The sequence below is a fragment of the Mastomys coucha genome, unplaced genomic scaffold (assembly GCF_008632895.1).
Source record: "Mastomys coucha isolate ucsf_1 unplaced genomic scaffold, UCSF_Mcou_1 pScaffold12, whole genome shotgun sequence".
In the NCBI taxonomy this organism is placed as follows: Eukaryota; Metazoa; Chordata; class Mammalia; order Rodentia; family Muridae; genus Mastomys; species Mastomys coucha.
This window is the reverse complement of record NW_022196894.1, coordinates 22,357,607-22,384,427: the sequence shown is the minus strand read 5'-3', so window position 1 is coordinate 22,384,427 and position 26,821 is coordinate 22,357,607. Positions and strand designations below refer to the sequence as shown.

Sequence of the window (26,821 nt, the reverse complement as noted above, 5' to 3'; positions counted from 1 at the left end):
AAGATGGTTATACAAAACCAAACTAGAGCATGCTTGTAGATTATGGGATTGAAATTATGGAGTCTGACTCTACAAAATAAAGGGAGAAAGATCTTAATTCTAATGATGAAATTTTCAGGTTAGAATACTTCAGTGAGGGGAGAAAAGACAAAGTCTATAAGCAAGTATGAGGCAGTCTCAAGACAGGTTTGAAAACGATGCATCTCTGCTTAAAGTATTATAGGCATGCTGACAAAATGAAGAGCATGCCACCCCTGCTGAATGGACTGACTAGAGGTTCTGGTGTGAGGCATTTCCTTCTGTGCCCTGGAAAAGGGAAAAGCGGGGAAGTGCTTTGTCAATCAATCAGAGTAAAGTGAAGTTGCTTGAGAAAGATTGGTACATCCAGATTGCCATTGGATGGCAATTCCTTCCTATCCTGTGAATGTTAGAGCTATGACAAAACACTTCTGTACATCCTAGTGACTGAGGAAGATTGATGCAATACTGAAATTCAGGACTGCTAACTAATATCAGAAAACAAAGCTCTGAAGCTTTGGAAGTCAAAACCACAAATAAGGGTGACAGGATGTAAGACATCCAATGCATTCCACCAATTTCTCTCATCCAGATGGAGATAATCGCAGGCCATTCAAATATGTTCAGCATTTCAAATTCACAACCAACTTTTACCTAATATACTGTTAGAAGTGAAACAAATAAAGGCTAAGATTTTCTGATCTGCGTGAGTTAAATGGAGAAACTTAGGTTGGATAGGTTTTTACAAGAAAGATAACAAGGTCTGCCAAAGACAGAGACAGGTCTTAGTGGTAGGCCAGGGCTGTATTCACTTACACTCCACTATACCAATTCAGTTGCAACTGTAATGTATAACAAGTTTACTTTGGATGTATGGCATTCAGTCATCAACAGGAATGGTCACTTTTGAAAAAGAGGGGGCTAAATGAGCAACTAAATGAAGTCTTGAGTTTATAGAGTTTCTCTCTATTCTAGAATGTTTGATGTGTATCTCTATGTATATACTAATAAGATATAAAATGATATAAAACTGAATCTGGAAGGAAAGTTCACAAATTCTCTCAATGGTTTTTCCATCTGTCTCTATCCTGTCTTGAAACAAGAACAAACTGTAGGCCTACAACACTTTTAATCATCTATAAATGTCTTTAAAAAAAACAAACACACACTCCTCAAATTTGTAGCTCTCTCCTGCCTTGGCCTACCAGGTCCTGAGATGGCAGGAGTGTACCGCAATAACTGGCTCCTCCATCAAATTCTTAATCAAGAAGACTCCAGATTCAGGAAGAACTCCATCAGCTTTCCCATGGTTGGTCTGCTTCCTGAACTAAGCTGGTGACTATCCTCAGGATACAATACCAGGCATCCTCCTGGAATACTTACTAGAACAAAGGGCTTATATTCAAACTATGCAGGTTGAGTATTAAGTTCAGAAATTTCCTTACAATATAGACAAATAGGGTCCTTCCAGATGGCTCAGTGGTTAAGAACTCTGGCCATTCTTTCTAACGCCCCATGTTCTATTCCCAGCAGACAAATGGCAGCTTACAACTCTAGTTGTAACTCTAGTCCCAGAATATCCAACAACCTCTCTTGGCCTCAAAGGAAAGGCACACACCTAGTGCACAGACATATAGACAGGCACAACTTCCATAGGTATAATAAAATAATTTTTTGAAATGTTGAACTGAGGGCCACACAACATTATGAATAAACAAATATCAAATAAACTTCAGGAAAAGTTGAGGTCACATCTCACTCAGATTCATGCTACAGATTTTAAAGGGTATTTTTTTTACCCAGGTTGTTGATATGACATATTATCACATGGAATATAATTTTTAAAAATCATTATGTAGTATTCAAATTTTAGCAACCAAAAGAAGTAATGAGGGATGGTGGTATAGACAGTGGGAAGAAGGTGCTGCAAACACAGTTACAGCATCACATGTAGCAATACATCGACTTCCTTAGGCTGGACAGCAGCACTCCTAACTCTCACCATCCCGGAGCCAGTGAGGCTTCCACACTGATCCAGTCACATGCTAGTCTCACTCCTACCCACAAAAGCTGTTCATGAAGATTCAGTAGAAATGCATCTCCAGAGAGCTTTATCTAATTTCTACAGTCAGAAGAGCAGCATCTTCAGTGTCTGTTCTTCCCAAAAGACGATGCCTAGATTCTGTCGCCTTTTAGATAGTCATGGGGAATTATCCAGCTTTTCGGGGACAGATGCTTTGTCTTGCCTGGCAATGTAAGTTCACTGTATCAGTGGCCAGAACTTTATGATGTCATCAGCTTAAAGTAAGAGACTTAGAAAGTTCCCTCTAGTACCACATTAGACTTTTCCATACCCAGGTATCTAAACCATTTGCCATTTTTATATCTGGGTGACTTAATTATCTTCCAGCAATTATTAAGCAGCTACGGCCTGCTAGGCATTGTGGCATACCTACAACATGAAATAGCGACTTGTGGTGGTTAAAACTGAATATAGAGAGTATCTGTGAGCCCAGGCTGCCAACATGGCATATGACACATGACAGGAAGACAATGAGCAGTTCCCTGCATACTGTTAGGTACTATGGGAAATATGCAGTGGTAGACTTAGGGACTGGAGCTATAGTATTCAACTCTGACATTGTACTTTCCAGGGAACAGTTATCAACACACAGAGACAACTGCAATGGAAAGTACTATAACAATTGCTGGGCTGACAAACACACAAACCCTCTGGAGTCTTACTTATATTTGAAGACTTAAAAGTGCATCTTCCAAACCTGACCTCCCTCCAAGCATGTAAAATATATGCTAATACATCTAAAACAACACCCCCTGTGTTGTGCACCTCTCAACTAGAACACACTGACTATTGACTCTAAGCCTGACACCATGAGAAAAGACTCTGAGTCCTGTGCAGCACCAGTCACACAGGCAAATATTCAATGTGTAACAGGAGAAGTCTGAAAATTATACATACAAAAGTATATCCACTTAAATGTGTGACATATGAATAGGCATATAAACACATTCACACTTGGACATGAAAGAATGGAAAGAGGAATTTCTTATTAAAATCTTTTTCCAGTGCAGAAAGTTTTCAACTTCTCGATCGCCTCCCATTAAACAAAGGTTTTCTATGCTAGAAGAAGACACAGAGAGGAAGGAATGGAATGTCTAAGTTGTTGTTTACAAGGATAGAATGAAGAAAGGATTGGCACTAATGCTCAAAGGTCAGGCAAGACCATTAAATGATGACAGTACTTAACATTACAACAGGCAGAACTGGAGTCAGCAGTATGAGATGAAGTCTGTGACTTTAATGAGAGCATGAATTGACATCTAGGGAAAATGATAGCATAATTCTTACTTAATGTTTTGTCAGCAATCATATAAAAATATGAGATGTATGTAACTGAAACAGCATATTTACATCTGGTTTCCTATATAAAGAAAGCTGATACGAACTCCGAGACTGCATGGCTCTTCTTTATCCATTATAAAAGACTAGAAGAAAATCCTAGAAGGAAATGCTATGTGGCTACTTTATAAGTAGCAGAAAGATCATTTATTTATGATAACATTTAGTAAGTGCTTACTAAGTACCAGGCACTATTAAAAGAATTTTAAATATAATACCTAACCTTCGCAATAAGCAGGAACTGTTCTTCTACCCTTTCCTACAGCAGAGGTCCAGAGAAGTTCACTTCACTGGTCAAATTACCACATAGTTAGCATTCTCCAAACAGTGAACAGCTACTATTTATCTCATACTGTACCAGGAGAAAGGAAAGGTAGGGAAGAAGAGTAATGTCAAAAGGAAAACATTTATGATTCAGTAAAAATTCACACAGTGAATCAGCTATGGAAGAATATAAATTATAGACAAAGTAGAAAATAAAGATCCTACAGAAACACATGGTTAAACTCTATTTCTGTGTTTAAAAATAATAAATTTCTAGACAAAATTGGGGCTGAACAAAGTACAGAATTCAAATGACTAAGCTTACTCTACCCAGCCTTCATCCACATCAGTTGAGGCTAGACTCCTTTAGGATGAGCTCATAGTCTGAAATCTTTAGACATATAGTTAAGTATATAATAAAAGACACAGGGGGGGGGGTTGGGGAAGTAATGTGTGAATGGCCCCATCCAGTCATTGAAGAGAGAGCAGAGGGCTGACATTAGGACCCTAAGGTGGCACACACCTCATCTACAATGATGTTCTGACCACTGGACACTGTTAATGCCCTTGACCTAAGCTGTAGCTTTGCAAGGATGTGTTCCTGGAATGTTTGCTCGAAATCAGGTCAGAGGTCTCCTACCAGAGATCGTATCACTGATCTAGTGAGGCAAGGATTTCACGAACACTGAGAAGCAAAAGATGAACTTTTGTACATTCCCTACCATCACAGGAAGCACAGAGTCAACCACAAATACTGTATTTTCTAGAGCTTTCTTAAGAACTATAAAGTAGCCCATTTGCAGAAGTCGTTGACTGTGTGCATGGGGACTGCACTGTTTGTGAGATTAAGGAAGCAAATGATGGCTGACTTCCTGGGGTGAGTCACGGCTGTAACCCCCTTTTACTATATTAATAGAAGAAGGGAGGGAAATTTTCCAGGAAACATGTATTACCACAACGACCAAAATAGAAAAAGGTGGTGGGTGACTTAATCACTAAACAGAGAGGACTAGTCCCCTATCTTTATCAGAACAAGAAAACAATAAATCAGACCATTTTTGAAATGTGCTAACCTAGGTTTTTTTGGTGTTGACATCTCCACAGTTCCAGATTTCAGTTTTAATATCATACAAGATTTTGTATTAGCAGAAATTCCATGAAAACTCTAGGCTGATTATAGATGAACAAAATTTCTGAAGAATTAAGTAAAACCTCTTAAAATAGTAAAACATGCATTAGTTCCTTTGAGCCTGAAATTAACAATGTATACCAACTGTGTGCCAGACTCCTGGTCTTCAAGAACCAAACAGCTGAAGAGAAAGTCAAAGCTCTAATGAAGCCTGATCTCTGCTGCCTGCCACAGCACTTGTTTTCATCTTGCTTCTGGAAGATTCCACAATGGCAGCGCAAACACTAACCTAACCCTAACCCTAACTGTAACCCTAACCCAACACTAACCCTGACCCTAACCCTAACCCTAACCCTAACCCTAACCCTAACCCTAACCCTAGAACACATAGTTCTCAGCCTATGTTGACTCTCATAAACATCAACACCTAGAAGACACCACTCTGGCTCTTGTGTTTCCTTGCCTCTTACCTGGGAGGAAGCACTGTGACCATGAGAAGCGTAGGTCAGTATCGTAGGTAGTATGAAAGATGCTAACAAAACGATTTCTTAAAATTAATGTGAGAATTGAGAGAAGAGGAGGATTGGGAATGATGTCTAGAACATAGTTAATACTCAAAAATCTTTATTATACTTCAAATTACTATTATTAAAACAGTGATACCAAGAAGGAGGGGTCTTGGTTCGTCAAAGGAACAGAAGTAATTGTAAAACATGCATGTTAACTAATCTTCTGTCTATTTTCTCGCTTAGGATCCATCACATATCACAATGAAATTATGTGAGACACAAGGTTTATTTATGCAGGGTGGCATTTGAACCCAACACCTTACACTTGTTTGGCAAACCTTCTACCTCTAGCTATACACTCCCAGCCCCACACAGGATAATATACCAGAAACTGTCAGTATACTACACTTGAACTCATGAGTCCATTGTTTAAGATCAGTGGGTATGGCTAAGAGAAAAATCTGTGTAACCATCTCTACCTCCTGCAATCCATAAAACCTGCTAATCTAATCATTTCCAAATATCCTGACAGATGTTACAGGGTACTGGTTCAGGGAAGCAGGCAGAAAACATCTGACTCCTCCAACACAATTCCCCATAAAGTTATATCTATGAAGATGTTGACTATGGTCATTATAGGAAAGATACATGACCAGTAACAAGGCGATGGTGATTCAAATTATAATGTCACTTCAAAAATTTTAATGAGCCACTGCGAGAAATGCTGGGCTAGATTCTTATTCTATCACACTGAATAAAAATGTAAACTTGTGTCTGTCCTTAGTTGCCTAGTGGGAACATTTCAGACCTGTCTGGCGATGAAGAACTGGTGCAGAATTAAGTGTTCTGACTGCTTTGTGTGCAAGAGTGAGTTTGGTGCCCATCACCCACATCGGATGGCTCACAACTGCCGGTAGCCCCAATTCTAGGAGATCCTAGACTTCCTTCTGGACTCTGGGGGAACAGCGCTCACAGCTGTACACAGTTAAAAAGATAAGCATTTAAGAAAACTATGGGCACGTATTAATGAGCAAAGAATTATAAAACACAGGAGCTGTCAATTTACAAAAATAAGGTGTGGGATTATTTAAGTAAATTTATTTTATTGATCTTATAAAAAATACATGGGGAATCTTCAAGTTTATCTAACATTCTCAAAGAAAAACAACCCAACATAGGCTTAGGCAATTGTAACATTCGAGGAAACAGCAAACCTTCCTAATAATAGGAACTTTACCTTGTAAAAGCTGCATGAATGCATAGCACTTGCCATGCTCTGCAAAAACAAGTATTTTGAACAGAGGTTCCAGTCTGCTCAGAGACTTATCATGCAGAAAGTCTAGGGAGACAGCCCTGGGCCAAAGACTTATTCAACAGCAGTCTGGAGTGGGACTTGGGAAATCTACCCACTACATCGTCATTGTCGTCATCATCATCATCATCATCATCATCATCATCATCATCATCATCATCATCGTCATCATCATCGTCATCATCACCAACATCATCTCATTTTCTAAGTCATATAATGTGTCCAGCATTGTAAAAGGTGAAACAAAGTATGGCCTCCAAATGTAGTGAGTTTACACTTCCGAAAATAGTCTACTTAGGTTTCATATACCAGCCATTCTGGTCATCCATTCTGCAATTTTATATCCAGTGGTACTATGTGGAAACAGCTGTGCATACCCAATCTCCATAAAACGAGAATAACCCCTGGCATTAAGATATCAAAGAGTCCTAAAGATCAAATAAAGTAATGGTTCTCCATGTGTGTTAGATGCCATGCAATAGTGAGAGGTTTTATTGGCCTCGCTTAACACAGATGAAGTCTGAAAGCTCTGTGGGAATGGACTAGAGGACACTTCAATCAAGGAACCAGGTCAGAGACCAAACCACAAGAAACAGCATACCTTTCTGTCTACTAACATGGGGTAATAGAAAGAGCTACACAGTAGTGCTAGATATATGAGAACCTAGAACACCCTCAACAAAAGATACTAGCAGAGCAGAAATACAGCTACAACATGCTTCTGCTAATTCTCATCTAATTACAAAGCTCAGTCTGGCTCGGAAGGGAACATCATTTGACAGTATCTCCAGCATACTCACTAACAGAGGGTCTTTCTGTGGCCAATGAACTACTAAAAATTGCAATCAAATTAAATTCCTGCCCTAAAGAAAAAGAAAATCAGCAACAAAATCCAAGTGTCATTTGTGACAAAAAGACAACAGGTATTAATTTGCATGTCTTTGTTTATTTTCTTCCAACTCCGAGGGCATGTAAGCCTTATTTTTAATGTAAGAATGTTTTCCAAGAGCCAGTCCTATCGCCCACTCCTAATGAAACCCCAACATGCCAGCAAGCAGTTGGCAATGGGTCATGTGGGCTAGCAGGGGACAAAATACGTTAAGTGATATAGAAAAATGTCAAACCTGATGAGTATGACATCACTGCAGTAAACTCAAGGGAGCAAAAGAAATCTCTCTTTTCAACTACTTGAAGCACATACTTCACCTAATGTGCTGGATCACCAAGACTCTCTCTCGGTGAACTAACAAATATGGCCTCCAAAGGTTCTCATGCTCAGGGGCTTGACACAAAGGGTTTGTCTTTCTCCTTTGTAACCATGAGACTATTATTCAAATCCTCTTTTATTTTTTTTCTATGTTGATTCTCCACTACACATAGCTTTTAACAAGTTTCATCTTTTCCTGAAGATCATACACACATGCACACACACACCTTCAAGAAAAGATACATGTATAATTATATATAATTGATATATGTATATATAACATATATATGATATGCATATATATAGATTGAATATTCTTTATCAAACTGGTTGTAAGTATTAATTCTTATCAGTCTTAAAGAGAGTCAGAAGTCAATCAATGATCTTCTAAAATTGAATCTTAGAAACATACAAGACTGACGGATCTCCAGGACCTCTTCTAGCTCCAAATTCCAGTATGTTACAAACAGGAGGGACTTACAACATTCCCCAGCACAGCGATTCCTGGCTACCTCATGACTCGCTTCTATACACTGACAGTCTAGAGGAAATGCCTTGGGTTTACTTCCATAAACTGATGCCAGCTAAGATCTTAGGATGCAGCTACTTAAGAAAAAAAATTAAAATAACTATGACCCTGAATATCACAGTTTTGTCCCAGGATACTTCCCCATGATTGAACTTGCTTCGTGATACTTTGATCAAATCAAAATGTAAGGCGAATACTGAATTTAAACTACAATTACATCAGTGATGAAAAGATACTCATGAAGGGTCATAGTATCAATTTAGTGGGCTTCGCTAGCACTTTAAAATAAAAAACAAGAGAAAGTACAGTGTAGAACACATACCTTAAAAGCATTTGTGAAGAAACTCTCATCTCAAATTACATATATGTGTGATACACAACAACACTCAGTATAAAGTGTCCTTTTACTAACATTTGTAAGAAAAGGATGTGAGGTTAAAAGTGACTGCCACAGAACAGAGTGTACAAGGATAAATAACTGCACAGCTGACACGTACACATTCTCAGAGCCAATGAGTAGGCAGAGAGGGCAAAGCAGGGCTGGGGAAAGAAATCCCCCCAAGACTCGAGACCTCCCTCTGAAGAGCAATCCACATAATGCTGGACAAATACACCTCTGCCACACACACGTGCACACGTACATGTGTTTACCCAGCCTCTCTGCACACACAGGAGCACACAAACAGCCCCATGCACACATACCACACAAAAGCAGGCATATGTGTGCATGAGCACCTGGGTGACGTGTGTGCGCGTACACACACACACACACACACAGTTCCTTTTCTCCCATGCTTCAACCTTCCAGGTCCTGTAGTGGGAAACAAGGTTTCTTTAACCTGGCTCACCTTCTTATATCTTGTAGAACAAGATGGCAGGAGACAGAAGGAAAGAGAAAGAGAGAACATCTCAATTTCTTACAGATTTTTGTTATTAACACACCCACCCCAGCCCGCCACCTCTGTCTCCTGCATTGAAGACTGAACTTGAGCATTTTCAGACTTTCAGAATATTTTTCTTTCTAGTTCCTGGCTGAATGGCTCGGTTTGAGTAATTTTCTCTTTCTCCTGGGGTTGGTTGCTAAGAGACACTCTATTACTTCTCTTTCTCTTATGACCCGATTACTGTGATCAGCAAAGACAGCATGCAGGCAGCATCCTGACATGGTTCATACAAGATCGCTGGGCCTCTTATAAAATGATGGACTTTCTTAACCCTCTCACTGCTGCAGAGCAAGATTTTATGAGCTCTTATGCACATTAAGTCAAAGGATTTATTCTCCTTTAAGTCAGGGGCTATGCAGGTGCCTGTACGCATCTCTGCAGCAGCTGAGAGACTGTAATGTATTTCTTTAAGAGTTCCGAGTTACCTATTAGGGCAATAGTTTCTTACGTCACCAGTGGGAAAGTTCTGAATTCATTTCTCCACCTTGGATAAGGATTTTTTTTTTTTTTTAGGATTTATTTTATTTATTTTATGTTTATGAGTACACTGTAGATGTACAGATGGCCGTGAGCCCAGAAGAGGGCGTCAGATCTCATTATTGGTGGTTGTGATCCACCATGTGGTTGCTGGGATCGGAACTCAGGATCTTCGGAAGAGCAGTCAGTGAGTGGTCTTACCCGCTGAGCCATCTTGCCAGCCTGATAAGGATTCTTAAGATCCTTCTTGGGCAGACTTTAATTTATTTCTTTTCTACTATAAAGAGCCAGGCAAAGATTATGCCTCTCTGTTTCCAATCCTACCCAGCTTAGGGCAGAAAACATGAAAACCCCATGTGTTTGCTCAATGTGTATACAACTACGTGTTGAGTTTAAGTTCTTCCCTGCTCTTGAATCTCCTATTCAGCTTGCCAACCCATTTACCTCAGTGGTCAAAGTTTCAGGAAGGGTTAGGAAATTTCATACAAAAGGAGACCTCTGAACAGACCAAGAACAAGCAGAAAACAGTAAATATATAAGACAGGAGTGAAGATTCTCAATGGGGATCATTACTGTTCTGGATTGGTACTTCCTTCATGCAGGTGGGAAGATGTAGATACTTTATCTACTTTTCTATCAATTTCTCCATTGAAAAGTCAACCTGGAATTTTCCATTGGGCTCATAAGTTGGGCTCTGGAGGGAGAATCACCATGCCTGTTGACCTAAATGTAATCAACAGAACACAAACATGAAAAAGAGAACTGAATTCCATGAGTTGTAAAAACACACAGAAACACATACAAAGGTATGAGCATACTAGAGCTCATACACACTGACACACACAAACACACACAGTTACAGCATTTCTAAACAATAAACACTTTCAGTTAACTTTTCTACACTCAAAGCTTCCAAGCAGGCTCACATAGGATAATCTATAACATCTGTACAGAGACAGCAGGCCTACATCTTCAGCATCAATGTGAGCTTTTATTACTCAAATTTCACTCATTCGTAGTGAGGTTTTAATTTTTATCATAATTGAAGTTGTGCTAGCTGGGTTCCACTTTGACACACTTTCAAAAACAAACTTGGACTTCTCCTATTTTAATAACTATTTACCTATAGCCATACAGTTATCCACAGTTCAGTGTGTACACATTCTACAAAAAAATCTTACACAGACTTTACAAGTCAGAACATTAGACTAGGGAACTGGCATTTAGACATAGCTGTCTAAGTACTCAAATCAAAGTCTCAGTTTTTTTTTTTATAAGCCACAAGACCTTGGATAGCTTGTTTATTATCTGTCTGAGTTTGAATTTAATTTGTTTCAAAACAAATGTTAGTGCCAAGTTGTAATAATGCTATAAAAAGGATATAACAAGCAACTGGAACATACTTAAAGAGAGCTCACTAGTAAACTAGATACACTTAAGAATGTGAACATATATTGCTCATAGATTGTGGAGAAAGAGCAAGTAAAGCATTAGCCCATGGGCCTGCTGACAGGGAACACCGAGTAGACATCCAAAAGTCAAAATTAAATTCGTGTTCTGTGAAAACAATTTGATTCCATGTCTTTCAGGAGTAAACCATTGTTAAACAATTCCTGAAGGTGAATAGCACCTTCCTACAGTTTAGATCAGGATGGAAATGAAGTTGAGTTGTTCTGGCACACTGTGTTTACAACTGAGGAAACTAGACCATTGTTTAGTGACTATGGTGACTATGGATGTGTTTTGTCCATTTTCACACACTTCCACAACCTACCTGATGTCCTGTTCACCCTATCTGGCTGCATGCCACCTCCTAGTCAGTGTGACTAAGACAAAACCTTAACAGTAAGCCTGGTAGGTCTTCTCCACCCAACATCTCTAATATTGAGCATTCATGAAGAAAATCTAGGAATACTGTTCAGAATGAAGAATACTGTTCAGAACAAAGCCAAACTTTAAAAGGCTCCTAGTAGTTAGGAGAAATCATTGCTCTTCAAAGAGTGGGATAAGAGGTGCTAGTAAGGGTGGGCTAATGCCATTAATCTGCAATCTTCAGCATGGTACCCATCATTCCCCCAGCTTCCATCCTCCCCTATGGCTCCAGCTTTATTCTCCCTTCCACTTCTAACACCACTTCCACCCAATGGCACGACAACATGTGACAAATTCATTGTACTAAAGAATGAAGATACTCTACAGTATCTATATAGCTATACCTTAGCCAAAATTTGGGCCGGGTCTCACCTTGATTGTTTTGAAGGATGAGACACAGATGGCAATTTCATTATAAAACCAGTAGCATTTATATATGGATTAGTTTAACACAGAGAAACTCGATCAGGAAAAAAAAAAAAAGCTTTAAATTTACCATTAGCAAAATATGTCTCCGAAAAGTCCTCTATTTAATGGAATCATGTCTGCAGCTCTGTGAAAGAATAAAACTATTCAGAAGTTAGGGGACCTGGTGTGTGTGTATGTGTGTGTGTGTGTGTGTGTGTGTGTGTGTGTGTGATTTGTGTTTCAAACTGTGCAATGGATGGCTTGAAAGGAAAACTCTGGAACACATAAAAATCTATAACCAAAATCTGAATACAGGGGATCCTAGATGAAAGATCAAAGTTGTCAAGCATCTTTACTTTATCAAACTTGTGCTTAATCATCAGGCTTTCAGTTATGTCTCTGTTCTCACAGGTTGCTTCAGAGATTTTCCTACATTTTAGGAAAATATCCACATCATGCCTCTGCTCCAGACGTGTCCAGATGGGAAATGCTCCAAATACACCAAAGGCCAAATCACCGAAGTGTCAGAGAGCAACAGCTACTGCTGCTTCTGGACTGCAAGCACGCAAGATTCTAAAAATGTGATTACTTTTCCAGTCAGCCTGTGGATTTTGTCCTCTATACACAAGTCCCAATGCTGTGTATAACATGAAAATTTTCATGTTTTAACATGAAAATTACAAGTGATTGACACAGATAGAGGAAAGACATAATTATCCTATTTTCATGAAAAGCAAAAGGGAAATTCAAAGTACTAAGAGATAGCTGAACTCGAAAACAAGATAACCTAGGTCAAGTGTTTAAACAACCAAAAACGTACCACACAGGCAATTTTGAAACCTTTATTGAACCTTGCATTTACTTACTATTACTTATTATGAATGCTAGTTCCCCCTCCACCTTGGTTTTCACTATACTCACTTGGGTTTTGATTTAGGTTCCAAATTACTTATTCAACTATAAGCCCCCTTTTCCTAATCAATTAAAAGTAAAGAATATATTTAACTTCACTTTTCCCTTCCTGACTTCAGAGATTATATTATGTTTGAAGCATAATCAATGGGATTTTCAACTACAATGACACCATACAGAATAGTCCCATAAGTGAGAATATAATAATAGAAAATGAACACCTGCTTCTTGTCACTTGACTGTTTGTAAACAAGGATTCTTTGAGACCTTGCCATTTTCTACCTATGTTGAGTAACATTGTGTAGAGTTCTGGAACATCACAAATAATTTCCAGAACAGGGTAGATGAAATCATTACAACCTTAAAGGCCTTGTAATGGAACTGCCCAATGGAAAGCAAGGAAGATAGGATGAGTTTGAGAGGCATAAATGGATAATGAAAAGACCTTAGGTTATATGTTTTTGCAATCTATAATGGCAGAACAAGGACCAAAGATAGACTTAGGTAGTAGCAGGTTTCAAGAAAGTATGGGAAAATACTTTTAATTCACTATTAATACGGGATGATGCTATGAAGATAATATGCCATCAGCTCTGCCATGAGAGTAAGCCAAACCAAGGCTGCCAAGAGCATATCCCTGAGAGGAAAGCACATGAGTATTCTTAGGTCTAGAAACTTGAAGGCGTGCTCTATAGGTTTTATTTCTGTTAGGAAATAAACACTAAGTATCTGTTATTAAAACTATACATAAAGCATTTTAATGTTTTGTCTCTATTTTTTCAAGTATTAGTACATTGAGGAATAACAGTGTATGCATTCAAACAAAACCACCTTAATAACCTCCAATCATTATTTATTCATACGGGATAGCTGAATACTGCTTCCACGTCTTGCCATTGTCATAGTTACTACTGCTATGATGACACAACATGATCAAAAGAAACTTAGGGAAGAAGGAGTTTATTTGCCTTGTACTTCCATGCAACTTTTCATCATAGAAGAAAGATGGGCCAAGAATTCAACAGGGCAGAAAACCGGAAGCAGGAGCTAAAGGGAAGGCATAGAAGAATGCTGCTTATTAGCTTGGTTGACCTGTTTTCATATAAAAGCCAGGACCACAAGCCCAGGGACAGCATCACCCACAATCAATCATTATATAAGAAAATGCCCTCTACAGCTGGATATTATAGAGGCATTTTCTCAGTTGAGGTTCCCTCCTTTCAGAAGACACTAGCATATATCAAGTTTATATAAAATAAGGGTTTAGCCATACTCTATGCTCTGTGTATTCAGTGGTAGAAAGCACTGAACATCAGCTCTCTCTGCAACAGCCAGATTATAGGACTAATTCTAATGTTGTGTCATTTCAAACTATCTGCATTCTGTGGCATCCTGTTGCTTTGTCAATCCTTTTCTTGGGATCTACAACTGAAGAAGAGAAGGAGGTCAAAGGCAACAAGATCTGGGACACAACTGCCGAGATCTAAGGGCTAACGTTTTGGTTTTTATTTCTTTTTCCAAAGGTAGGTCCTTACAGCCTTAAGTAATAACCACAAGCATGGCTAGGAATTGCAGACTTTCTAGGCCAGCCTGCCTATGTGTATCTTTGTATAAAGATTAATGCCCATCCCAAATTATAATATATGATCATCTCAGAAATGACGGAAAGTAGCACATCTTGCTAACTGCTTTGATTTTGCTGTGGATACCTGGCTATGTTGTAAGGATTGACTACTCCAGGGCCTTGCATATGAGAGTCAAGTATTCTCCATCTGAATGGAAGGAGCTCAGCCATCAATACACATTCCAGCTCTCACACAAATTCTGCCTACACAGCTAGGGTAGACATTCAGCAACACAATATTGTCTGTATTATTAAGAGTATATATCATGCCACCATAGGACTAGGTGCATCCTCTCCCATTGCCGCCAGACAAGATGACCAAGTTAGGGGAATGGGAACTACATGCAGGTAGGCAACACATTCAGGGACATTCATGGAGGTCTTGAATGAATACAAAGTGGCACTTCTGCTATATATGTGCAGGGAACCTAGGTCTACCCTGTGCTAGACCTTTGGTTGGTGGGTCAGTCTAGGGGAGCCCACAAGGGTCCAAGTTCATTGACTCCCATGACGGGGAGTACTAAAAGGAGAGAAGGGGGTGTGATATTGGGATGTAAAGTAACTAAATAAATTTTTAAAAATGAGTTTATAGACTGTTAAGTCCATTGGTAAAAGTGAAATGTGGAATGGATCATTGTGTAAAGTTATCTGTGTTAGTGCGGTTATGAAAGAAATATGTCATGGGGACAATACTGGTGATAATAAAGTATTTCAAGTTGAAGATGCATGCCTAGAACAAGGAGATGACTATCCAAATGGGCAAGGACAGACAGAAGTGAGGGCATTTGATTTGATGTTACAGACACCATCATTTTATCTGACTTTACATGGAGTAACCATGCTGAATAACTTGTGCACTTTAGATTATTTAAAGTCCCCATCCCTTCCTTCATTTTTTAGCTAGAAACTTTGCCCATTCACTCTTCCCAAATTGGACTTAGTTTGATGAGGTGTTAACAAATTTCACTCAGACTTTGGGAATGGATGGTCTACTGAAGTCAGGAGAAAGCTCTGGCTTCAACCATTCAGTGCAGTGGTAACAAAGTGACAGAACAAATAGCAGGGGAATAAAACTTTCAAAGGCCTCACTGAAAATCTAGGACTTCAGGCAGCACAATACTAAGACAAGAGAATGGCCTATTTTTAGTATATGAGACTGTTTTTGAGAACCACCACGCCACTGAACCTTGATTTCTGTTCCTACTATAACTTGTTCAGTGATAACTAAAAATCTTTCCCATGATCCCTTATGACAAATGGGAACAGTTCAAGATGTGAGACGTGAAATGCACCTCTAACCTTCAGAAATCCAGAGGACAAGAAAGATACATGGGAACAGAAAAGAAAAGGCATTGTCAGGGCCATAGTGAACATTCAGGTCAGCCCTGAGAAAAAGGAAGATGAGGAAGTCCCCATTCTCAGCATCTATTGCAAACCACCAGCCACTCTCACTTCCCTTGCCCACAGAGATGACTTTTGCCAGTCAAGGAAGAAGTAGTTTCATAAACAATGATCAGAATAAGAGATGAGGGTGGGGTAGGAGAGCAAAATGAACGTAGCAGATGGATGTTTCACTGAAAGGACAATGCCAAGCATTCAAAAGACATGGTTGTTCCTTCAACATCCCTAGACCGTTTTATAAAAAAAAAAAAAAAAAATCAAGTGAGAAACTATTAGCTGAGTTGATTTAGGAGACTCTTTGACCCAGGATACAAAAGGCTTAAGAAGGTACAAAGAGGTAAACTTGATCTGACCAGTAAACATTTCAAATATGACAGCTGCCTAGAAAGCCACACAAGAAAGTTGGGCTGAATAGCAAGACTGTCTATAGTTATTAACTGCCATGCCACCGCTAGTATCATTATGTAACACAGTAGCATATGGCGGACATTAAGCACTGTGTTTTCCGAACTTCTCTGTCCAAGTGAGTGAGGCAATGGCCCCCTTGAATCAAAACCTATTGCTCCTTAAGGCTTGCATAGCTGCCTTGATTAAACACAGCAGCAGGCTCCAGTTGAGGGGGACAATTCTTCTCTTTTGAGGGGAGGTAGAACAGAGTAATTGCCAGATGTTTGCAATTTTAGCTATAAAAAGATGACTGCTTCCCATTCCTGAGTATGTTGGATCTTTTTTTTTCTTTCTACCCAAGCTATTGTGGTTCACTTAAATAGGCCATTGCACTGATGAATCATCACTCAAAACTACAATAATGGAAGCAGAAAAAATATGGCATTTTAAATTCCCATGTAAGAGGAATACATTAAAATGTACAGGTACTAGTCATGTGCTAAGCAACAAAAATCATGTTAGTGCTTACCATGCTTGTTTTGAGTCAGAAGAGCTGAGCATTGACTACTTTGTACCATCACAGAAACAGGTGCCAATGCCTTACCAGCAAACCTCAGGCTGTCCACCTACGAAGTGGAGGTAAGAATTCCTTCCTGGCCTGATTCTCAGCGGGAAGTCCCTGTGGAGATCCATTCCTATCGGGTCTTATAAGCCAGACATATACCAGGGGAAGTGTGCAATTCGTTCTCAAGTAAAAAGCAAGAAAAAAAATATGAATGTGTTTCAAGCCCACAAATTATAAGTATGTATACACATACTCCTGGTGGTTTCTAGCTCCATGACTAATACCAATATCAATACTAGCACTAAATACCAAGTCCTCTTTTCATATACTATGCAGAAAATATGGGGGGGGTGAAGAGAAGAAAATGGAAACCTAGTTATTATTTAAGCAACACAAATACAACTCATTTGACAGTAGTGACTACGTGGAAGGGCATGCCATCTAATTACTTGAGGACCTGGGGACATCTGTAGACCATGTGGAGACTGAATGAATCTCATAATAATTGAGAACATAACACAACATACATATGTACCTGCCATAATGCGAGGAGAAACAAAACCCAAACCAATTTGAAAGTCCCAGGCACCAAGTATGCAGTGCATGCAAAGGAATCCTACAGAAGATTCGCTTAAACTTCCAGGATGAGTTCTATGGTTCCAGTTGTGGTTATAAGCATAAAGAAAGATATAATGGACTAAGGGCCCCAGAGTAACATTCATGTTTTAATTTTAATAATGGCAAAGATGCTTGTGGCACCTTCCACTGACTTACAGTTCCATACCAGATGTGGTGCCGACCCATGCTCCACTTAAGGCTACTAACTGTCTTAGATGCTTACATCTCTACTCCACGATCACAACAAATAGCAATTCATATACTCAACCCAGCAGAGTGATTCCCAGAGAAATTAAAGTGTGAAGGCAAAACTGGAGCTCAGAACTCTGACTGGAGTCCACATGGCAAACAAGAGCCCTCCCATGTCTGTTTTCATTCTGTCAGTCTTCCAGCACTCTGTAGCCAAGGAAACTCAGCATTCTGGTTTATCTGAGAGTTAAACATGAAAATGATCTCCAAAAAGGGGCTTTATAACTAAATCTTTATATTTTTAGTAAAATGGTCATTTTGATACATCAACTTTCTCAAGAAAATGTAAAGTACTTATCAAGGTTTGGGAATGGCATAAGTCATAGTATTGTAACATTGTTAACTAAAAATGGCTTGATGGGTAGGGTGAGATAACCACAGCTTCAATCCCAGAACTTGAGATACCAAGGCAGGTGAATATCTGTAAGTTTAAATTCAGCCTGGTCTACATAGAGAATTCCAGGACAGACAGGAATAGACAGTGAGATCCAGGATCAAAAAGAATGAAAAAATTTTAAAAATTATATAGATCTGAAGTAGAATCAATGACAGAGTGATATTAACATGATTTAAAGACATGAAAATGTCTAATCTCCTTAGGCGACCCTTTATTAGATGACACTTCCAGGAACGAGCCATACAGCCTGTAGATTTCTTTTATAGACAGTAATTTTAAAAGAGGAAGCGCTTCCTAAAACTCATATCACTACCATCAAAATTAACAGGTGAATATGAAATAATGACAGGTTAAAATTTCATTTTGCTTTCATTCTAATGTCATTACAAAAACCAGTGTACCTGAGAAGTTTAAGATGTCACAACTCACTTAAATTAGTGGACACTGCAAGTGGTAATTCACAAGATTCTCTGCAACCATTTCTTCTTGGCAGTAACTTCAGATTATTTAGTGGATACTACTAAACCTCATCCATGTCCATGACCAGAGGTTTGACATCATACATACAGATGCTGTTAAATGTCAAATAACTCTCAGTACTAATCAGTGTAGGGAGTAACAGTGAAAAATGTTGTTTGTTTTAATGAACTATTATAGCAAGATCATTAATGTAGAATTTGGTGCAAGGAAAAGACATTGCCTTAGAATGAGAGATGAAGACTCAAGTCACAGTTTTACCCTGGGTGACTGTTCATCAAGGGTATATTCCTTCTACTGAGTACAAGTGGCAGTATCCTTTATAGCAAAGGTGTGAAGCTGCAAGCAAAGTACAAATGGACTTCACAGGCAGTAAGCACTATACATCCAATAAAAATAGATTTACATTCTGTAGACATTATTCAAGAGACAAATGGTCAAAGTCAGTGGATAGGACTGGGATAAAGGACTCTGATAGAACACTTGCTAGCATGTATGATTATTATTATTATGCTAGCACGTATACACTCGCTTGTGTGAATTATTAATATGAGGAAATACTAATATTTGACTGCATGTGGCTTCTACATTATTAGTCTCCCTGTGGGCCTGGCAAGTCTTGGGTTACTCATTTGTCTCTAGGAACAATGATAATGTCACTGTGAAGACAATAATACAGTTCAAGAGCCCTGGGAATATTCAACCAGGAGAGTAAGACAGTGACACGAAACTGCATCTGTACACACAATCTTTAAAGTAGTAGCAAATATTTAGAAACAAAACACTTCTCTTCTTTTCTTAGAATCATTACCAAGTGTGTGGATGACTAAGAAAGCAAGGAGGATCAAAACGTTTAAGTTGGGTTCTGTCTCTCATTCTTGAGGTTATATGCTTACAAAGGTTAAAGTCTGTCTTCAGTCTCAGGAAAATCAACTGAGAATGGCTCCCCTTTTAGCATCCATATACACAGAAACATTTCAGCATAAGATACCAGAAATGGAGCATGGACTGCCAATACTCTGCTTAGCACCACACCAGAAACATGCTTCAAGACATGTTGTGTGACAGGCATGCTCTTTGCTCTCAGTAGTTACTCAATTTTAAGATAAATGAAGAGATTAATGGGAACATGGGTGTACCCATAATGAATTCACACTGCTTTCACTGTAGAGAAGCCCTGACGAGTTCCCATGTATTTTGAAGACATTAGCAAAAAAGGAGCTAATGCTGCAAGTGTCATCAAGAGCTATACCCTCTGCTTGTGCATTCACTGGCCAAACTGGCATGCTTTCCTGCCTGGTGAAGCCTGAACTCTTTCTCTGAGATGTCAATCAAATACGCATCTCTGTAGAGCATTTCCCAATGTTCCTAAAACAGATCATTCCAATTCTTTTATGACACTAAATTTAAATAATGTGACCTTCTGTATGAGATACCTCTGGACCACAGATCATCTAGCCTGCTTGAATACAGCAACATATAGAAAATGTGTCAGAAATTCACAGAGTATGTTGACAGGGGAAAATGCAGGGAGCCTCAGGGTACCACATCTCTGGGAGCCTCATACCACCTCCCTAAGATATGCCCTCCTATGCCCTGGGTTTTGTTCTCAACAGTCAAGTCTATGAGTATTTTTAAGGAAGGATGACAAAAATACCATACAATGAATATTTTTACAGCTCCTTAGGTCAATCATTATTCTAGGCCACAGTTTCTCTATATAGTCTATTTGCCCAAAGGCTCAGGTGTCGAATTTTTTTAATAGTAGCCATAATGAATCCATTTATAGATGATTTACATAGACTTGCCATGACCCAAAATCAGCTGAGATTTCAGACATCACTATAAGAAGTTAACAAAATAGCAAAAGAGCTAGAATACAGAAAGTTGAGTGTCATAAAGCCATCCTAGAGGAAGCAAACGAATATCTTTACTTTTAAGCCTGTTTTTGTATTCTAAGCAAAATTCTTTGAAACAACCTTATGTAAAATTCTAATAACAGAGAAGAGAGTTCAGAGGGGGAGGTACAGCATTAGGAAGAAGGATTTTGGTCCTCAATGGTTGCTCACAGGACAGATGCTAAAGATTTCTCAGCTGCTGCCCATGACCAAGGGGCTAACAATAGAAGACACACTTAAATGTCACAACAGGGCCTTGGCGGTAATGGGATAAACTTGTGATGACCATGCTTTAGTTGAATACCACTCAGAATTATCTGGAAACACTATTTATTTAAAAAGAAAAAACCAAATAGGACACGGATTGGTTTTTCTGTTGTCTTTGAAGTTCTGGGAAGACCAGATATCATTGAAAATTAAGTTTAAACTAAGCATAATAGTGACCATAAAAGGTGTGGTTTATGTAAGTTAGCATGAATGAATACATTTTATGAAATCATGTTCTTCTTTATCATACATTCTTTAAAAATATTATTGGAAAATATGGACTAATAGAAATTTCCCAAAATAACATAAAATCTAAGGAGCAGTCGGCCCAGACTCTTCCCATGGCATATAGCTACTGTGAATCATCAAACCAGAAAGGGAGAGTTTGCGCCAGCACTGGGGACTCTCAGTCCATTCCAGCATTTGGGGCTTATACCCACCAACCTGTTTGTGAATACTTCTATGCACCATGCTGCAGGATCACACACTAGGAACCACTTAAATATTGCCACAAAAGAAGACTTCTGTTGCCTCTTGGCCTGACACCTGCACTCTGCCCCACTCTGTCTAGCTCTAATTCACTCATCTCTGGAGCTTTCTTATCTCAAAAGGGTCTGTAGATGGAGGTACACAGTGTGGAGTCATTCCCATGAGCACATCCTTCACTTCACCTGCCTATAGCCTGAATAAGTCCTCACTGTCATGTTCTACAGTTTTACTTACAGAGAAAAAAAAATAGCTATTCAAGTTCAAAACACACCTAAAATGATATACATTTTCATATTTTAAAGTGAAGACAAATAAAAATTACCTCCCATACAAATCAGCATTAATCACTGTTTTTCAAACTGTGTAAGAATTGGGAATCCATCACCTTATTACAAATTCATTTCAACAGTTAATTAGGCTGACAGACTACAAAATGAATGAGAATTTTGTCACCAATTACATGAACATCTCTTTGTGCGAAAACATCTAATCTTCTCTGTTCATGTATATTAGTTCTCAGGGCAGCTTCCAAACAAGTCATCACAAATTCATCTGTGATGCACAACTCACACAGTCATTGAAGATATCCCACAAGTCCACGCATGAGCTCTGTCCTTACTGTCATATAATACTCAACAAGTCACTCAGGAGGATCTGAGTCTCTAAAATCGGGGTAATAACTCCGGCCTGCTCAACAGTCAATCTCACCATACAGCATTCCCAGGCAATGTCTGAGCATTTCTATGAAGAGATCTAAGAATCATTTCCTGCTGTTTAGGAAATGAGAGAATGGATGAGGTTAACTTTTAGGATTCTGCCTGCCTGGAGCTATAATTTTTTCTGTTTGTAACATTTAGGCGGTGTGGTTTTTAACACTATAATCTTAGTAATATTTATTGGTATTTACAGAGGCCATTAATAATAAAATACTCATATTACTAAGAATTCATCCTAGTTTATAATATAGGATTACCATAACTAATATTATAACATAGTATTATATTATGACTATACTTGTAATCTAAATACTATTTTATAAATTATCAAGGTTACTAAATATTAGTATCAATAACTCATGACTATTTTAAAAGAAAATAAATTCTCTCTGCAAAGAATCTCCATATTGTTAACTTTTATTAATTCAGCCACAAGAAGAGTGTTTATCACAAATATGTAAGTTTTATGTTAAGTGTGTGTTGGGCATATGGTGCCCAGCTCCCTGAGCTTGTGAAATACTCTGCCTTTAAAAACATTTCATACTTCCCATTATAGTTGACCTTGAAAGTCTTAATGAGAGTAGCCCCAAGTAGTTCCCTTTGTAAAACAAAACTTTAAAGAAGAAAAGCACTCTGTCCAAATTTGTGCTAAAACCACTCCATGAGTGTAAATGCCTAGCTCGGTGGTTCTCAACCTTCTTAAGGCTGTGACACTTTGATACAGTTCCCCATGTTGTGATGACCTACAATTATAACATTGGTTTGGGGTTTGCTTTTGTTTTTGCTACTTCAAAAGTGTAATTTTACTACTATTATAAATCAGATGTAAATATCTGATATGTAGGATATCTGATATATGACCCCCAAAGTGGTTGTGACCCACAGGTTAAAAACTGCTGGCCTAGACAGACATCCACTCTGTGCTGTGCCATGGAGCTAGATAGCAGGGAGGGTTAGGAATACCTGGTCTGTGATAACACCCCACGAATTGCAAATACTTTCTTCTTCAGAAAGACGTAAAGACCAAATTGTCACAATTAGTAGGTAATTCTTAAATGAAGAAATAGCTGGTCCTCTTTGCCCATGAGAACCAGAAAATTACGAGCTATGTCCTGCACTCCGTAGCAACAGATGAGGCTGAGTTCCCTGCATTGATGCTGAGAAGGGGCATGGCAGTCAACCACAGGCTCAGGAGAATTGGTGATATTTCAGTGAATGCTGAAGATCCTCAGAGCACACTCTGAAACATAACCACAATCTAACACATTGCAACTCACTGATGATTTAATAAGCATATGAAAAGATGTTGACTATTTGTAGTTCCAAAGACACACACAAGATCACCTTACCTGAAGAGCAAAGAGACTCTGGGGAGGGGATAGTACTTCATGAGTCTGAATAGGATACCACAGTGTTCTAGCACCAGTGCTTTAGGGTACAAATGGAGTGCAGCTGGTAGGGTAACTGCGTAGCACCTAGATGAAGTTTCCTCAGCCAACAAAAGGAAGAACTAAGCAAAAACAATTTTCAAACCCTTCTTGTTTCTAATACTCAAAAATTCCGAATTAATGTGTCTAAAATGGCCCAACTATGAACACTGAAAAGAAATAAGCATGAACAAGTTTCTACCAGGGAAATCCAGTTCTTAAGGTTCTTGAGGCCACTGGTTACTATGTCACATCAACAATGTTGTAAAACTCTTTCCTAGGCATGGTGTGGACTCATTAACATGAGATGAGAATGGCAAAGGAAACAGCAGCCGGGGAGTCCCACTGATCCCATTCATCTCACCTCACCTGCTCTGCCTTCAAAACTCAGGTCAAGCAAGAAAAGTATAGGCATTGTTTTATGACATAGATGTGCACAGGTAATATATTTAAGAATAATTTGTGGAAATGTTCAACCTGTGAATTTACTTTAAGAAAAAATCATGAAATAATAAAATATTGGAGTTATAAGAAGGTGGCAGTTGTCTATATAAATAGCTCAAGGATATAATATTTTAAAATCTTACAATGAGGAACTGAAAAGATAGCTCAGGGGTTAAGAGCACTGGGTTTGATTCCCAGGACCACACACATGGCATCTTACAATTGTTTATAACTCCAGTTCTAGGGAATCTTCTGGCCTTTGTAGGCACTACATGCACACGATGCACAGACATCCATGTAGGCAAACGCTCATACATGTAAAGTAAAATAATAAGTTCTTTTAAAAGTTTAAAAGTCTTAAGATAAACATGAATGTGGTTATGAAGAAACAGATCCTTTATTACATTGTGTGTGTGCATGTGTGTGTGTGTGTGTATGTGTGCACACACACATGTGGGCATTTGCATGCATGCATGTATGCAGGCACTATTACAGAACTATATACTCAGCCCGTTAAATCATTCTTTAATAAGCTCTTTCATTTCTGTGGTCTAGCAATCAGTAAATGGAAATAACATCTGCTCCGTCTGCCAAAGAAAGCAATAGTAAAAATTATCTTTGGAAAATTAAAAACAAAACAATGAAATACAAATGCCAAGTAAACTGTAAAGGACAAAACTAGCATGAAAGGTTCTGCCCCTCCATCACCTACACTCTACAGCCTGATTGACTGTCGTCCATCACCTACACTCTACAGCCTGACTGCCCCTCCATCACCTACACTCTACAGTCTGACTGACTGCTCCTCCATCACCTACACTCTACAGTCTGACTGCTCCTCCATAACCTACACTCTACAGCCTGATTGACTGTCGTCCATCACCTACACTCTACAGCCTGACTGCCCCTCCATCACCTACACTCTACAGTCTGACTGACTGCTCCTCCATCACCTACACTCTACAGCCTGACTGCTCCTCCATCACCTACACTCTACAGCCTGACTGCCCCTCCAACACCTACACTCTATAGCCTGACTGACTGCCCCTCCAACACCTACACTCTACAGCCTGACTACCCTCCATCATCTACATTCTACAGCCTGACTGCCCCTCTATCACCTACACTATACAGCCTGACTACCCTGCATCACCTACACTTTACAGTCTGACTACCCTCCATCACCTACACTCTACAGCCTGACTACCCTCCATCACCTACACTATACAGTCTGACTACCCTCCATCACCTACACTATACAGCCTGACTACCCTCCATCACCTACACTCTACAGCCTGACTACCCTCCATCACCTACACTCTACAACCTGACTACCCTCCATCACCTACACTCTACAGCCTGACTACCCTCCATCACCTACACTCTACAGCCTGACTACCCACCATCACCTACACTCTACACCTGCACTTGTAAATACACAAATGCTTTGAGAACAGAATTTTAGAGATTACTGAAAGATAATTCTATACCACAAGACAATTCCAACTATACAAACTTGTCTTTTCAGACTATGGAGAAACAGAAACAGGCAACACACAACAGAATAACCTCAAAACCATTGGAGAAAACAGTACCATAGGAAAGCTCATAGATTTCCCTTCCTGTGAAGAGCAGAAAAAGAATTTCAGTTTCCTGTACCATCAATGTTTAAAGTTCATGACTCTGGTTCTTTCTGCCTTGCTGTTTTTCTGGTTGTTCTGAAGGCAGAGGCCAGAATACAAAATAATCAATACTGGAGGTGGCACTTTAAGAAACAGAAGAAAATTGTGTGTTATCATTTCCCTTGGGGAAAAAAAAACCTCATAATGGAAAGCAAAGAGCTTTACTATATATATATATATATATATATATATATATATATATATATATATATATACATACATATATATATATACACATATATATATGCATATATATATGTGTGTGTGTACATATATACACACACACATATATCTAAAGATTGATATATATATATTATATATTTAAACTATGCATTCTGTAACAAACAACAACACACAAACAAACAACATGGATCAGTATTCAGTGCTGGACACAGAGGGCATGTAGAAATTTAGGGGTATTCAAAAGATTGAGAAAATACAAATTATTTTAAATTTTATGAAAATCAAGGAGCTATGGCCTAAAGAACCACTGCCTGGGGAAAAACACACCCACTGTGTGTCAAAACCCTTTATACAAAGATTATTAGCAATGGTATTTTATACAAGAAAATTATACCATATAGGTATCACATAAATATAAGTTGATGTGGAAAACATGTGGGTCCTTTCTACTTTCACAGTCAGAAGGAAAAAATAAGAAAGCGAACCCCAGAGATCACAGACATAATAGTAATGGAGCAATGTAATCACTACTTGAAGGCAGCAGTGTTTAGACAACCCCTCAAATGAAAAGCTCATGGAAAGGGTAAAGGAGAAAAAATGTAACAGAACTATGCAGAGTGAAGGTACACACTGCCTACATACAGCAGCCTTGGCATACAAAATCCCTAGCCAGAAAATACAGTGAGGGCCATCTCCCCTCTCAAAGTTTCAACATCTTTGTGGATGTGGGTGCAAGCTAGTTCACAGGGTTCTCTGAACAGTCAGCTGAATACAGCAGAGAGATGGAATGTGTGCCATATACTGCATGCTCAGTAAGTGCAGGAGGAGGAATGCACTGTTATGGTATACAATACATGCTCAGTAAGTGAAGAAGGAAGAATGCAGTGTCCAGCATACACTGCATGCTCAGTAAGTGCAGGGGGAGGAATGCACTGTATGGCATACACTGCATGCTCAGTAAGTGCAGAAGGAGGAATGCAGCGTGTGCCATATAA

General features: G+C 38.9%; 1 protein-coding gene and 1 long non-coding RNA gene across 10 annotated transcripts in view; both read right to left on the bottom strand.

The window, feature by feature from the left end:
• Lpp (LIM domain containing preferred translocation partner in lipoma) overlaps positions 1 to 26,821 on the bottom strand; it is a 590,384-nt gene that overhangs the window by 354,448 nt on the left and 209,115 nt on the right. The gene's annotated exons all lie outside the window — the stretch shown is intronic.
• LOC116085762 lies at positions 21,737 to 25,762 on the bottom strand. Its single transcript, XR_004116707.1, has 2 exons — positions 24,809 to 25,762; positions 21,737 to 24,669 (listed from the first exon to the last, which is right to left on the bottom strand). It is a non-coding gene; the product is annotated as an uncharacterized LOC116085762 (long non-coding RNA).